The sequence below is a fragment of the Calidris pugnax genome, unplaced genomic scaffold (genome assembly GCF_001431845.1).
Source record: "Calidris pugnax isolate Ruff unplaced genomic scaffold, ASM143184v1 scaffold55, whole genome shotgun sequence".
In the NCBI taxonomy this organism is placed as follows: Eukaryota; Metazoa; Chordata; class Aves; order Charadriiformes; family Scolopacidae; genus Calidris; species Calidris pugnax.
In genome coordinates, this window is record NW_015090832.1 from 803,605 (window position 1) to 820,307 (window position 16,703).

Sequence of the window (16,703 nt, forward strand, 5' to 3'; positions counted from 1 at the left end):
CGGTGGAGGGGATGGAGCTGGGAGAGAGTGATGCTGGTTTAGGGGGAACTGGGAAGGGAGAGAGCCCCTATGGAGATCCTGGAGCACCCTGGGATGGGATGGAGCCAGGTCTTGTGGTTGGAGACAAGGAGAAGCACTGGGATGTCAGCATCTGACTTTTCACAGGCTGAGGCTATCACAGGCTTGTTCCTACAGATTTCAAACTGGTGTGAAGCACAGGAACACCCCAAGCTGAGTTAGCCCTGTCCATCAGTGTCCCAGCTTTCCTCCATCCTACTCCTTGTTCCTGCCCAGAGAGCAGCCACCCATTCAGTTTGCCTCCATTCACTGCAGAGGGTCTCTCATCCTTCTCCAGCTGCACTGTCTATATGGTCCAACCTCTTCTGCACAGCCCTGCATGGGTCTACCCCACAGCAAGTGCTTGTCTCTCACCCCAACCTCATCCCCTCTGCTGCCCATGGCTTGGCTTTTCCTTTCTACCCTGCCACCCCCACGGGGGATGACCCATGCCCCACCAAGCCCTGGGGACTTCTATATTATTGTCCCTCCCAGAGAGGTGCTTTTTTTCCCTCCTCAGTCTCCAAAACAGGAAGAAAAAGGGCAGGAACATCAGTGGGTGTGTGGCACTGTGCTGTCCATGTCCTACACTGCTCGTGCACTGCCTGAGCAGAACTGTGGTGTATCTGCACCTGCCTTGGGGACCAGCACTGCCCAGGGCTCCCGTGCACCCTTATGAGCAGGTAGACAGGGTCTAAGTGAAATAATTAAATGTTAGATATTTCTATCTTGTACCTGAGCAAACATGGACCCTGGGCTAGATGTTAATGTGGTATAAACACCTGTATTTCTGCTGAGATGTGCTTATGGCAGTGGTGAAGGGGCCTTTCAGCTACGGCCAGAAGCAGTTTATGAGTCAAGAAAAAAATTCTGCGCTCAACTATTGTTATTCTTCTTGCTGTACCCTTCAGACTGAGAAGCAACCATATCCTCCTCACCAAGGCAGGCTGAAATGCCTCTCACATGATTATTCAGTTGGCCAGAAATATCTGGCTGCTGTTGAGTAATATAAGTAATTATCTTTCTCCTTCTGGACCCCTCCCAAGCCATCTCCAGTAAAGGATGAGGGCGGGTGGTGAAGGCTGGGTGGGTTTCTGTGCAAAGGGGATGAGCCGTACACACTGTGTCTGGCAGTTGGCCGGGACGGGGACCTGACTTACATCCACCTTACAGGACTCCTCCTATCCTGGCATCCCCTGATGACCATCTCCATTTCTGTTCTGCTCTGGGTAAAGGAGGGTACAGGCAGTCTGTCCTGGTGCTCTTATTTGCCATGACAGATGAAAAGAAGAGCAACCTGAACAAATGCTGTGCCGTACACTCTGTCCCAGGGATAAATTGCTCAGTTGTCGCCAGCTTTGGAAGAACTACTCAGAAAGCTGTGAAAGCAAGCAAGAAATCCCAGCGTACACAACGCTGGGGGGACGAGGGGAGGAGTAAGTTTAATGGCCTGCATGAATTGTCAAGCAAACCCTCTGCAGACTTCAGCATCTTCAGTGGCACATTCTCATTCTGACACAGAAGCGACATTTATAGGTCGTAACTCTGAGGAGCAGTTGGTCTCTCTGGCACTATTACACTTAAATGTGAAGGGCTTCATCTGCTGACTATCACAGTGGAAAAGGCAAGTTGAGCAGTTAAAGTAACAGTTCAGGAAGATCCCCCAGGGATGGAGTGAGCAAAAGAGAATAATCAGGCATTTCCACAACTTGCTCTTGTAGTGTATTAGTTTCTTGGCGACTAAGCTGCTTTTAGCTTTCCCAGTTTATTTTTAATCGTGTCTATAGAATACACTGCTGGTATTCCCATTGCATTTATAATTATAATTGGCTATCTAACTAAATAGCCTGCAGATCTGTGTGCTGGGAAACATGCTGTGCAGATGTGTTTGTCTGTGTGCACGCACACACCAACCTGCACATCCACACACCCTTGCCCTCACACATACAGTCTTAAAAAAACTACTCCGAGATTGAATTAGCTTAGAAATGGAGCATCTGCACAACCAATAATTTCATTACTGGGGAAAGCAGGAAACTGTGTTTCTCAATGAAGCTCAGATTATGAATCCGGTCATTTGCATTGGAATTTTAATAGGTTTGTACAAAAAAGGACTGGCACACATCAGTTCTTCTTTGAATGAGGCATAATGGGAGGGAGATGCTGCACGGTCTCACACAGACACTGGACAGAGTGGGAGGTTGTGGCATGGTGCTGGCAGGCACATGCCCACCAGTCCTGCAAAGAAGTGGGAGAAGAATCAGTGCCCACGCTCTGCCGGGCCATTCTCTCTGTGGAGGGAGCGAATTGTTGCTTTAAACAATTTAATATCTGTGCTTTGTCTGGTGACTGGAACTCTTTGCTACAGGGGGGATAATAATGACAGCCAGCACTCCCAGGCTTGGAGCAGTCCCCTGAGTATGGCCACGTCAGGCTGAGATCTGAGGTGATTTTGTGAATGAGGAAGGAGGATTTTATGAGCAGGTCAAGTTTGAATGCTTGGATAACCCACTCCAGAAAGAGGATCCACACCCTGAGATCGAGTCCCACATGGATGATGATATGGAAGCCCCATTTTTCATGGGGAAGAACTAACTCTTGCTTTTATATATTGTTTTCCCCTTCCATCAACCCAGACTGGTTCACATAGGAGCAATCATCAGCTGTTGCAAGAATTCTGCACTTTGGACGATGCTTTTTCTCTGGAGTCAGGACCTCTTTGCAGTCGTAGAAGGCTGATGAGGGTTTGCAGGTGACCTCCCTATGAGCAGAAATCCTCTCCCTCTCCCTTTGGAGAGACAGAGAGCGAGACTACATCTCCCAGCAGCCCCAGGAAGGAACAGGAGGAGATTTTAAGGGTGGGCTTGATTCTCTTCCCAAACAAATGGCACTTGCAAAGTCAATCTCCGATTGGCAGATTATGCCTTTTGTTTTCAATAGTGCTGAAGAAGTTTGCAAGAATGGGAAAAGACGTGTATTTCATCAGTTTTGCTGGAGATTTTGCTGGAGAGACACATGCACACACAGAAATCAGGCAGTTTAGCTCACATCTGTCTGCCTAGGCTTTTCCTGCAGGGTGCTTGCTAATATGAAATATTAAAAGTGCCATGTCCTTTCCTTCACATATTTCTTCATATTCAGTCTGGCCACTCACTTGATATGTAAATAAAGTGTACCACCACTCTGTAAAATGCAGATACCCTGCATTATTTAAGCTGCGAGGGCGATGCATCATCCGTTATGTGGCTCATTGGGGGAGCCCTGCTGTGTATTTGGCAATAAAGCCTCAGAGCGCCTCATCAGAAACAGCAGTTGGTCCAGGGGAAGTTCATTTATGCATGAAATATTCACAGAGCAACAATGCAAACCTTAAACATCAGTAATTGTTAGATTTCTATTGCCTCTAACTAGTGTCTCTAAATTATTGCAAAAGACCAGCCAATTTGCAAATTACATATATTTGTCATGCTCTTGTACCTTTAGTGAACAGACCATAATGGTGATAGCATTTTTAATGTACACAGTGACTGAGCCTCCTTTGGAGAGTTAGCCAAAGACTAGCTCTTTAATGGAAAGAGCTGGCCAGGTTTCTGGAGAAAGTCCCTGCTATATTAACTGACTCATTGCCTGCGATTTTTTCCCAAATGCTTATCTCCAGCTTTTAGTTGAAGAAACTTCATCCAAGATGGTCGTCCTACTCTCTGCTTGCCTTGGAGAAATTCTGCCTGATCGTGATACAGGTAGGGCCATGACACAAACAAGCCTGGCTCAGACTTTTGCATGGGTTCTGCAATTCAGTCCTTGCTGCTAGGTGATGTCCATGCCCATGGCCCTGTGGCTTCCCAATTTTGGAGAAGGATCTCGGGAAAAAGCAGCCTGAGGTTCCATGTTCAAAACAACAAGGCAAACGAATGCCTGGTTTAACCCCCTCAAAGGCTGCAGGGTTGTGCCAGAGATGACTGATACCTGGGGAGACATCACGATATCTGGGGACACATCATGATACCAAGAAAGTGTCCCCAGGGTCTGTTTGTACCACCTTCCTTGTGGATCTGAAAGGAGAAAGGCAATAAACAGATCTACTTGCTTTGAGCTGTGCTGGGATTCGCAGTTATGCTGATCTGAGTTTGTGAAATGCTATTTCATACTGGGGGTTTTTCAACTCCCTTTAGCCTTGTAGAGCATGAAGACTGCCCAGTAACTCCAGCTGGGTACTCCTGTCCTGTCGTGTGCGTGCTGTGGTGTCTGTCTCCATGCCTTCGTTCTTCGAGAAGACCAGGGAGGGCATGGCCAGCCCAAAGGGATGCTCTCTGCTGGCAGCCAAATGCTGCCACAGTGAGGAATTCATTTAATACCTTCAGATTCATTAATATCCCTTCCTGCAAGACCCAAAATAACAACTGGGAGATCAAAGGGTCAATTAACACTCGCAGTCTCTAATCTATCAGCAGATTAATTTCTGAGTTGCTTTATGACCGGGTATTCCCTACAAGAGGTGTAGAAGGAAAGTGGTCTGTCCCTGACTTTCCTTCTCCTGGTTAATATTTAACAGAAGTCTTTTAATGTGCTCTTCCATTTAATACAGTAATAAAGTACAGCATCACCTTTGACAAATCTCTTCCTTTTCACAGAGGAAAGGGTGTATTTCCCCCGATGGCTGCTTTATCTTTTACAGTGTGTGTCTCTTTGAGAACGGGGGCTCCTCCATCAGGTTGATAAAACACAACCTCCTTTCCCCAGGCATACTGGTCCCTCAGGAGGAGTCATTAGCTGTGCAAAGGATGTGGTCCAGGAGCATCATTTCTGGTGGTGAGAGGCGTGCAGTGCTGACTTTCTGAACGTCTCGTTATCCCAGAAGGGGTTAATGGCTGTGGTGGTATCTCCTCCTCCCCCGTGGATCTGAGAGTAATCTCCATGTGGTGTTTGACCCCTTCTACATACAAGTTGTTGCCTGCTGACAACTATTGCACGTGGTAAGGAGAGCTTTTTGCACCTTTAAATAACCTCGAGTCATCCCAGACACGCGAAGGGCAGTGGGGGGATGAAGCTCTGGATGTGCTTTCAGAGGCAGGGCAGGTCCTGGGCTGCAAAGCTCACTTTGGCTTCAGAGACATGATCTCTGTGCCAACGTTGCAAGGGATAGTCTTAAGATCACCTCGTCCCTATGGCCTTGTCTGTGTGAGGGGACAAAGAGGAGTGTTGTGAGCTCAGATGCTGGCGCTTTCCTTATCCCCCTGGCTCCATCTCAGGCTCAACACTGCACTTGGAAGAGCAGAGCTGGGGACATCAGCTGTGTGCTGGGCATCCCTGGGCTTCATCTGCTCTGGGTTGCAATTAGCAAGACCTTCACTTCACACCAAGGTCCTCAGCACCCTCATTTCTCCCCCTCCAGAGCTGAGGCTGAGGAACATGTGGATTTCAAAAGTGGAATTAGTTAAAATGCATGTGCTGAATGTGCAATTCAAACTGTCTCAGTCCCCTTACCCATAAGTTGGGGAAGCAGCGTCTCTATACCTCCTGGGGGGTAAAGATACTCCAGATACTCCAGAAATTTTGCACAAATATTGCAGGGAAAGGGACCAGAAGTGTGTGAGATGACTGGCTTCACCTTGGCTCTGTAGGAAGGAATTACACCCTCATCAATCTGAGCAAGGAGGCAGCTCAGGACTAGAACCTGAGCAGCAAAATGGCACCTTTTGGCCACCCAGCAGGAGATGACAATAAAAGCTAATTTAAAAAAAAAAAAAAAAGCGCTGGAGTTTTTAGTCACTTAATGAAATGAATTTCTTGTACAAGTTCTGAAGCCGAACTCTTTCAAAGGCGATCATTCCTGACTCCAGGTTTCTCTTTGACTTGTTTTATGATGTTTGCTGAAAGTTCAGAAAATTAAATCTTTTGCAGTTTCAGAAATGCACATGATGGATGTGTTTTGGGATTCAAATCAAGGGAGGGAGAATGCTTCTTTAAATTATTAGTTTGGCTTCTCTCCACCATGCTGCCGCTCTGTTAATTAAACAGCGGACATATGTTAAGGCTGTTTTACAAGCATCTGGAAGGAAAAATTAACATTTTTTATCACTGTCACTGTAATTTCTTAACTGTATGTATATGTGGACAATATGAAAATGAGTTTCATTTAAAAGTTAGAGTGGTTTGCTTTGATTAGAAGACAGGCAGGATGATGAAAGGGAAGTCTGATAGCTGAAGAAGAACTTGGCCTGGAGAACAGGAGGCTCGATGAGGCTGGTCAATCAGGGTGGAAGTGTAATAGTGTGTATTTTTATGAAATAAGCCCATGCTGTGCACTTCTCTTAGCCTTTTCATGGCTCTGGAGGGAATTTGCAAAGAAAACCAACAGCACTCTGTGGAGCAGATTATGGAAGGTCATCTTGGTCTCCATGCTGTAGTTCAGGCTGGATGTCTCCTCTCATCCTGCAGGTCAGGACTCTCAGAGCATGGATACACCAGCATGGGGTCTTGAGTGTTGAATCTGACACTCTAGTACAGTCATTTGGGCTCTACTGTTCCTTCTCACAATGCTTCTTGCACAAAGTCTTCCCTTCTGGAAGACTTTCCTGCTGGAAGGTGGGGAACCTCAGGTCTTAGCTGTGAAAAACAACTTGGCCATGGTTGCACGGGAACCGTGCATGGCCTCTTTCAACCACGCATGTTCACTTTCAACCTAGACATGGAGTCCAAGAGGAAAAAGGAGAGTGTCAAAATTATTGTCTGAACCTGATAGCTTTCATAGTTTTCATAAATTGGAGGCAGCAGAAAGCCCTGCTCCAGCCCGGGATAGGGGAGACTTCTCAGGTTGCACAACGCACTGTGCTGTGTAAATTAAACAATATGTTCCTAAATTGACAGATTGGACAGACTCCATTTCCAGAATTCCCAGTCCACACTCCCTAATTATGGCAATATGTTGTTTATCAGTGAAGAATTGTCCAAATCCAAATTTCCCTGAGTAATGAGGTACACTTAACTCCAGCTGGACAGGATAGACCGTACAGCCAAGCATGACAGGGATTTCTGCCTTTTCCCAGGGCTGGGAAAGTCACAGACTTGGGACCAAATTGGGGCCAATGTACTCACATAAACAGGCCGTACGAAATTAATGGGGCTCTAGCTCAGAATGAGGATCTGATCCAATAGCCATTAAAATCAATGGCCCTTTCACAGGTTTCAGAGGCCCTTGGATGGAGCACGAGGTGAGCAGGATTTGGTCATGAAACTGCAAGAAAAACGAGCAGTGGGATGTCTCCATAGAAAATGGAGAATACATAAGATCATTTGGGGTTTCTAGCACCTGACTGACTTACGTTAATTCCTTTTTGTTTTCCTTGCAAACCAAAAAGGTGTCTCTTCTAGAAACTTTTCTTTTCAGCCAGAGAAAATTCAAAGGCAGAAACCATTGAAAAAGCAAGCTGGGAGCAGAGTGTTGTTCATTTATCCATGCTGTCACTGATCATATTCCCCTTGAAATCCTAAGGAAATCATTAACATATTTTCCTGAAACCTTGTAAGACTGGCAGAACCAGGTCCTTGACTGGTGTGTGACTGGCCAGTGTGACCAGCAGTGTGGTTAATCCAAGCCTACCGATTATGTTTCCATCCCTCCATAACCCCCGCTTTCTTTATCAGTTTTCTTACAACAGTAAAAAGAATAATCTATTCACGTACCCTACCAGCAAGTCAGCTGGGATTTTTGCTTTAAACCGAGAGCTTGTAGGGGCTCTGAGTGAATACGTGTTAGCTGGCTGGTGAACATGTGCATCTTGGTCCTGTGTGCATGTTGTTAAAATAATGAATGCAGGAGACTGGACTGTCAAACGAATTAATCTTGGGCTCCTGATGATATCACAAACCACCAGGGCTTCACTCTCACAGGTTGCAGTTTCATCAACCCCCCTCGCCTATTGATTTATACCTACAGAATCCATCCTTCTCCCTATCCATTATCCTAAATGCAATGCTAACGTACCAGAGAAAATCTATTTGAGTTCATTTGAATTTTTTTTTTTCAGCTCCTGAATTAATGTTTTCTAAAAGGGTATTTTAATCAGGCACTTTTTTATTAAAAGAAATATTACAAGAATAAAACACCAGCCCCCAAGGTTCAGCCAGTTATGGCAAAATAGCGTATTTGGCTCCTGCTATCCCAGTGTGCTTTTTCTCCCCTTTGCAAAATTAGCAATGTGAATTAGATCCAAGAATTTTAACCCTATTTGACCAGTGAGAGTTAACTGATGAACACAGTTAATTTATTTGATGAATCAGTGTCGTGGGGATTGGTGAGCTTTTTTTTTCATTCCTTCTAGTAATATAAAACTGCAAAACTGCAGGTTATGCTATTAGTTTGAATTATCCTGTTACAGTGATTAGGGAGATTTGCCTTTCTCTGCTTTTATTGACAGGGTGTTTCTGACAATAAGCCTTTGCATTTCTGCATGAGATGAAAAGTGTTATTTTTTACAGGTAGCGTGTGGCATCATTGCCAAAGCAAGTGCATAAAAATCAGCTCAAGACTTTGTTATGAGTTTGTTTGTTCATTGCTTCATATGAACTTCTAAATCCTGTCTGGTTTGCAAGACTGCTGCTTCTATTTAAATGACATTTTCGAATTTCCCATACACAGAAATTTTACCAACCTCTTTTTTTCTCTTTCAGTACTGAAAGCTGAGGTTTCTAGACAGCTATTTGTTTCCAGAAATTAGGGCTTAAAGGAAATCACTATATCTCCATCTCTCATGGTCTGCAGTAGTGTCATGGGACTTAACAACATGGATTCCCCTGAAATGTTTGTAATGTTTGTAATACATATAACAAGCCAAAACCTACAAATCTAAAGCTTCAAATTCAGCTTTTCCCAAATGGCAAAGGCAAACACTGAGTGCAATCACTCCCCTTTATAAATAAAAAGAAACAGCTGGTTTTATCTTATCCATCTTTCTATGCCCTTAGAATGGTAAGGTTTACCAGCATCACAGTCTGTATCTCTATATACTGACATATCTGTATGTGTATGTGCCTGCAGACACATGTAACACACACATGGATGCTGGCAGGTTTGCAGAGGGACTCAGAGGGACTGTGGGGGGAGCCACGTTGCTCACAAAAAAAAAAAAAAAAAAAAATCAGCTTAAAGCAGGGAAACATCAAGGAGAGGGAAAAAATGGGACTTCTGGACCTCAAACACCAGCCCTATCGCTCTGTGAATGCACCTGATTCCAACCACGTGGCCACCAAAACCAGCAGTGAGGTCGCCGAGGCTATCCCAGCGCTCCAACCCTTCAGAGGACTCTGTTCAGAAGATTTTCTCTGGATCACAATGGAAATCTGCTGGAAAAGATGTAAGTTAAACTACAGTTGTCCCAATTCTGTTCCAACCACGCCAGCGCCACCTCCTCAGCTGTGTGAGGGACAACGCCAACGTGCTGGAGGGAATTTCAGGACAGGCTGCTCAGGTCCCTCTGCCTGGCTCCATTAAGGATCTCCTCCCAGAGCCTGCCTTCTCCTGTTTTTTCTATTTGTGACTGCAAAAGGCACATCCCTTCCCAGCTGCGAGCCACTGGCTGTTGCAGTAAGAGGCTCTTTGGAAAAGGAGTAGTAGGGACATGTTCTTCTATCCATATCTGGTCTGAATTCTCTGGGATCCTCAGCAGAGGAATCCTAGAACCACGGGAAATGGAAAACCAGCAAGGATTAATTGCATTTGACTGTTTCTAGGAAGGCTGTGAGGCAGAAAAGGTTGTGCCTACTCAGGCTAGAACTACCTATGGATGCCAACCAAACCCCAAAACTAAGCATCCCAAAATTCCAGTATGGCTCTAGATTTTGCCTTAAGCATTTATGGGTCTGAAGTCCTGCCTGCAGGTGACTGCGAGGTGGGAGGTTGGAAGGAGAAAGTATTTGAACAGGAGAAAAAGGAAACCTGCTGTGGGGAATAGCTGGTGAATGTAAACAATTTAAATGAAAACTTTCTGATTATTTTTATTAAAATCAATTTCCATTCTCCTTTAACCTCTTTGTAAACCACAGCCAACATTTCTAGCTATAGTTTGCTGCAAAAACCACTGCTTGCAGGAGTTTGTGTTACTGGAGACCAGTTCACCATGAAAAGTCTCTTCTGCTGGGGATAAGATAACATCTACGTTACTTGTTTTACTTGTTTTGGACAAAGCTATCAGGGGGTTCACATTCAGCCTGAGCTAATGCGTAACACCTCTTTCTCTTCCAAGTGCTGGGTCCCTGCTGCAACTGTGGGCTGGGAAAAGCACCGAGCTCCTGCCCGAGGTTTGCAGGATACTTTCTCCCTGCATAAGAGTCCTTCGCCGTGGCAGTCTTTGCCTTTGTGGGTTAATAAAACCATCTATCACACTTCCCGATGACAGATGTCTAAATATCCGAATAATACCCAGCCCAGAGAGCTATGCGTTTTGACAGCCAGAATCAGGTTTCAGAAGAGATTGAGACGACTCCAGAAGTGAATGGAATGCACAGATGTTAGCAAGCCTGTCCTTCTGATTAAGTTTGCTGCAATGCAGAAGGTATAAATATGTTCAAATGCTCAGAAGGCCATGGGAAATGAGAGACTGCGTTTTAGCACCCAGCACTTTTTGAGTCCCAGGGTAATCCTGATTTTAAGTACACCTTTTATAGACCAATCTGGCTGAATTGTTCTACAAGTTAAATGAAGCAAAGACTTTGTAGAAGTATTCTGGCAAACAATATAATGTATCACTTAAAGAGCTATAACCAAGCAAGTGGAAAATGCAGCTCTTGTTGCAATTTAAAGCAGAGTAACCGTAGTTCATATTTAGCATTTTATTGTGGAAAATGAAAATAAATATCAGTAAGCAAATAGGCGTCGTACCCAAGAGCACTCTGCTACCCAGAGATCATCGTGTGTTGTTGGGTAACCATCATCCAGGCAGGTTGTAACTCTAAGAAGAGTGTCTGTGGATGTTTTCTGTGTAGCAGCAAGCTGGTGCTGTGCAACTCCAGCTCTTTCTTCCCTGGGGAAAGAGGCTCTTTTCCCTGCACCCTGGTGCTTTGTTTTTTTTTGGGAAAAAGCTATCACACTGCTGTGGAGTCTCCTCCAGCCCGGAGGTGACACTGGGGCTTGGGAACAGCTTGATCTGACAAGAGCAGGGATATGTTTCAGACTCACAACCTGCCACGTGTCCTGGCTGTGAGACTTGCCTGAGGGCTACAGACGTGTGGATTTCACACCTTTCACATCCCAGTGACTTCAAGCCCAGCTTTCCACTGGGCTTTCTGCAAGGAGAAGTGAGGGCGGAGAAGTTTGTCGTGCTGAACTTTGATGGAGTGTGGTACAATTTGTGCTTAATTGGACCATCAGTCTCTTGGAGCAGATGCCATGAAACACAAGGAGGTCCTGGTCCTGCACTGTCATAATCCCACAACACAATAAAATCAGTCCTGAGAAAGTTTTTCTCTAGCAAAGACATCCCAGCAGAGGAGGAGCAGAGGTTAAATCACAGATGAGGGAATCACTCTTCAAAACTTGCAATTTCTCTGTCCATTCCAGGGCTGCACCAGCACGGCCTAATCGGTGGCTTCCTGGAGTCTCCAAAAATTCCCAGGGGGTTGGTTCCAGCTGCTGGGTGTCTCTCAGCGGCCGGCTCTAGGGCCGGGAAAGCTGACACTCCAAAAAGATGTGGTGCTAAACACCACAGTGTCCCCCTCGGTGCAGAGACACCGCGCGGCCCCGGCCAACGCTTCGGAAAGTGCTGTCTCTGGATGACTCTTAGCAGGGGAAGTATCGCATTGATTATTCGTGGATCTATAGCGAATTACATTATTTTATTCAAAATGATACAAGTAAGGCATAACGTTTATGGGACTGGAAATGTCTTCCGAGTGACGGTTCCGGATGTTGGAAGCGCTCACCGCCCCGGGTGTCTCAGGGTCTCTGCCAGGCTGGTAAATCTGAAATCCCTAATTCATTCAGGACTGGAAAATGCTTTAGTCTTGAATGAAGCATCGGAGGAGATTTCTACACCTGGGTTTTTATAGCTTGATCTCAGCAGAAAAAAAAAAAGGAATAACTCTGGATTTTCATGTGAAATGAGCTCAGGAATAGCTCCTCAGAACTAAACTGTTTGGCTAAAAATTATTCTTTCGAGCGCTCACTTTGGCTTTGTTTGCTTTAAAAATGTCAACTGGCAAGAGCCATCACCCCTTCTTTCTCTGAGTTCACAGAGAGACGTTACCCTGAACTCTGCTTCCCTCTCATTTCCTTTCCCTTTCTTCCAAGCCCTCTCCTCCCCCTCTGCTTTCCCTCCAGACCTGCCGGACGGTGTCGATCGGCTCCGGGCAGAGTTTGGCGTCGTTCTGTGCTCAGACATGGGGCAGGCGAGCACACGTGTGTGTACACATGTGTGCACACGTGTGTGTGCCTGTGTCCATAAAGTGCAAGGAGCTGCTGCACGGCCGTGTCCTGCAGACCTTGGCACGGGGCAAAGAGCCGTCCTTCCCACCCAGTGAACAGGAACACAGCCTCCAGCACACGCGGGGTTAAGAGCTCTAAATCTAAAGTACTCATCTGCAATCTCAATTTGCTCAGAGTCCAGCAGCTGCATTAGTTGAGATAATTCTGTCAGTGAGTGCTGTTTGTACCCAGAACATGCCTGCTAAATTTGTTAAAGAATACCCCAGACTAACGCATCATTACACTCACAAAGTCATCTATCTTTTACTTCAGATTAATTCTTTTTTTTCCCTCTCTCTTCACCTCCTCCATAAATCCTGGTGCACTTAATTAATTTCAGTTCCAGTGTAAGGTCCATAATACAGAATTGTTCAAGCAAACACAAAATTAATTATTCTATTTACGGCCTTCTCATTGAAAGGAGCATTTCATCTTTCATAATTACATTTTGGAACGTCCAATTATGAATTCAGACTTCTGCTGCTTTGCATACCGTGATTGTACGCAAGTGTCTCCATGCCAATGAGAACCAAGATTTGGGTCTTACATTTCCTTCCAATTAGACTAAATTCGAGTACAGTTCCAGTCTGAAAAACCTTTTCAAGAGGTGACAGAGGGAGAGGGCGGGAGATGGGGGGTGCCTAACGAATCAGGTTAAAAAAAAAAAAAGCCTATGTGAATGCACACTAACGTTTCTTCTCCAGTGAGAGAGATGTCTTTATAACACAGAACAAGGCTTGCTGTAGCTGGTTCAATAACCCTACCAGCTGCTACAGGCTTAATTCTACAAGCAAAAGACTTTACCAAGCTCTTTTCAAGATAATGGAAAAATTCCTTGGCTCCGATGCCTTTAAAAAGAGCTTTTGAACTCAGGCACAAGTTGATATACATTATACCCTTGATTTGTGTTAATTATATCAATTTTTAATGCCCTCAATGACACTAGCTGTTTTCCTCGGAGCTGATTTGTAAGTGAAATCTGAAGCTGCAAAGGTTTTTCGCTTCCTGCAAACCTGGGGCAGACTCAAGCTTTTACGTGTGTTTGGAGCAGTCTGGCCCCTGGCCATGAAGCAGGGATGGAAACCCCTGGGCTCAGCAGCTCTGTCTTCTGCCTGACCATGAGCAAAAGTCCTCCATCCTCCATGTAACTGAGGTCTATGGTGGGTGCTGGGTTCCCCTCGAAGCTGCAATGCCATATGAAGTAGGAGGGAGAGAGGGTGAATCCATGCCTTCTCCAGCGAGAGGGTTCTCCACCTGTGGGTACACCAGGATTTGGCTCAGATTTGGAGATCTGTGTCACGTCCAAAATGTTTTGAAGGAAATGTTTAACCCTGTTGAAGGATCTTGGATGGGAGATAGCCATGAGGTAAGCCTTGGTTACGTGTTATGGGGTTGTAAGAAAGTCTTGACCTGAGTCCTTATTTGTCCGTAGGAAGCAGCTGGGAAGAATGAGCCCAAGGATGGGAGCCAGGAGACCTGGGCTCAAGTCCCAGCTTTGTCACAGGTACCGTGGGTGACCCTGAGAAGGGGATTTCAGGCTGCAGGTAGGAGCTGTGAGCTGGGTGAGGCTGGTGGAGGCCACTGGATGGAGAGAGGGAGCACAGCTGCCTCCCATCATCCCGGCACAAAACCCCCCCAGTCACTCTGCTCCCTGGGGATAAAGCTACAGCTCATCCATCCCCAGCACAGCCGAGCTCCCTGCCTCCTCCTGGAGCTCCCAGAGCTGCCTTCTGCATTCAGGAGAGAGCAGAGGCTGAAACTGCATCTAGCTAAAGAGGTCACCCAGGCAACCCAATGCTTTTTACCCTCTCCCTCTTTGCATACTTGAGCAAAGGCCATGGTCAATATGACCTTTTGAGATATCTGTTTTAAAAATTCCCGGCCAGTACAGGTCAAAATGAGCTGTTATTAGAGCTACGAAGTAGCTCTAGAGTCTGCCTGTCAAGTCTGATCATGCTCTGAAAAGCCAAAATGTGCCCATCTCCTTTGGAAACACAAATAAATTGCTTTAGCCTTATCTATAGTTTTACAGTGACTGCTATTCTAATAGGATGAAGCGTGGTAATCAACTTTATAGAGCATATTTCCATGGCACACCCGTTATGTCATGCCTTGTTTACACAATTGGAATTAGGGATTAAGAGGTACACATACTGGGCAGGGGGCCAAAAATACTTTTACAGGCCTGATTTACTGGCCAGCCCGTGCAGGACGCGGGAACCCTGCGTGCACCGGCTGCAATGGGAATGTGACTGGCTTTGGCGTGGGGGATTGAGCAAACTGCAACATTTCATCACAATGTCCAAAAAAAAATATCTGAGGTGGGTGCTGCATGTTCCCCTAGGCGGGCTGGGATGGATGGGACAACTGCTGCTGCTCCTCTGACATCTGTTCCTCTCCAAACACATCTTCGGTTGCTGATCTGGGAGTTGAAACCCCCAGGCACGGTGCCTGGATTCTGGGTGAGAAATAGGGTAATAGGAATAACTGAGTGTGATCTGTGCAGGGCAGGGTGGTTGACAGCCGGGGCTGGGGAGCAGACACCCATGAGGAGCTGCCAACGGGTACCAGCACCCACAGAAACACAAACACACGTAAAGAGGACTCAGACTTGAGCTCAAAGTAGATTTTTCACAGAATTATGCTTTTTATTAGTGAGGGTGATATTCCTTGCCTAAGGACTGTGTGGCTCTAGGCACAGAAAGAGTTCTTAACCTGAAATATAATTAATCTGTGATTTGTGGCCGGAGAGCAGGAGGGGTTGACCATGCCCTTCGCCCACTTGCAGCACTCCCATCGGAGAGGATCCCTCCCTGCCTTGCTGAGTGTGAAACAGAATTGATTCTCCTTCACCTTTACACGTGCAAACCCGGAGTTTTTCTGGGGTCCTACGGGGTGGGATGAGAGGAGAAACAGACTGATGAAGAGGACAGGGGCTGATTTACCCTGCGGGGACACACACGTGCACAGGGCTCAGCTCCAGGGGCCAAAACCCCGCTAGCTAACCTCAGCCTGAACTCGAGCATGTCTTCACTCAAGTCGGGAACAGTAAAGATATTTTTCCCCCCCTCCCCAGATGCTGTTGCTAATTTGTTAGCCGTATACAAGTGTTAAGTTTGCTGGGGGAAGCCAATTTGTGCAGTTTTTAGCTCGTTCGATGGTGAAGTCTGCCTTATCTCTTGTGGAAGTGACTTCATGGCTTACATGAAAGGACATAAATAATCTGTTTTAAAAGCTGTTGGAAGAACAGTGGGTTTATAGGCCTTATTGCCAAAAGGGATTATAACAACCCTCTGGTCCAGCCTCTGGCCTACCATAAGCAATTCCTGAATCAAAGCCCACGTCTTGCAGTTGAGTTGGAGCATGGTTTATTTTATTTTTTTAAACACATCCAATCTTGGCAACACTGCTCCTTTCAATAACAAAATATTTTTCTTACTGTCCTTAGCTGGCAGGAGTTAATTGCTCCCTTTTGTGAGCTGTGAATGGTTTTGTGCTGTTCCACCTGGCATCTCTGCTTTTGTTTGTTAATTAGGTATTAATTGCAGGGGTTGCTGGGGATTTGTAGGTGAAAAGAGCGTGTGTATGTTGGGCAAAGGGGCTGAAATGAATTGAGTTTGGTAACAACAAACCTCGCAACATCACTAATATGTATTTTCTGAGTGGTGTTATGGCCTGATGTTCAGCGAGCCACCGAGAGAGGTGAGGAAAAGGCTTTGGTTATCGATTCTCTCAATGTTGTGGCTCAGATCATGTACTGCTGAGTAACGAAATACAATGTTAAGGAAAGGAGAGGGACAGAAGGCTGTTTTTTAAATGTCAAAGATGTTATAAAATATAAAGGGTAATTATGGAGAATGTGGAAATGATGGAACAGCTCCTCATTTTACTGGTTTAACTGGAAAGCTAGGAAAAAGAATGTAAAAATGACCCTCAGAGAAGCAGGCATTGTTATGGGTTGCTAAGAACTGTAGGATGGCCAAGATGGATAATCATAGATTTTACACCTTTTGAAATAAAATTTGCAGAATAAAGTTATTTATGAGGAAAAGAGAAAGAGAAGACAGAAACTCTGAGGAAAGAGTACTCAGAAAGACAAGACACTTTAAGGGATACAAAGAATTCTTTTAAGGTGCTTTCCCAAAAACTTTTATGAAATCATAATATTGAGGTGCGATTATTTCAATTA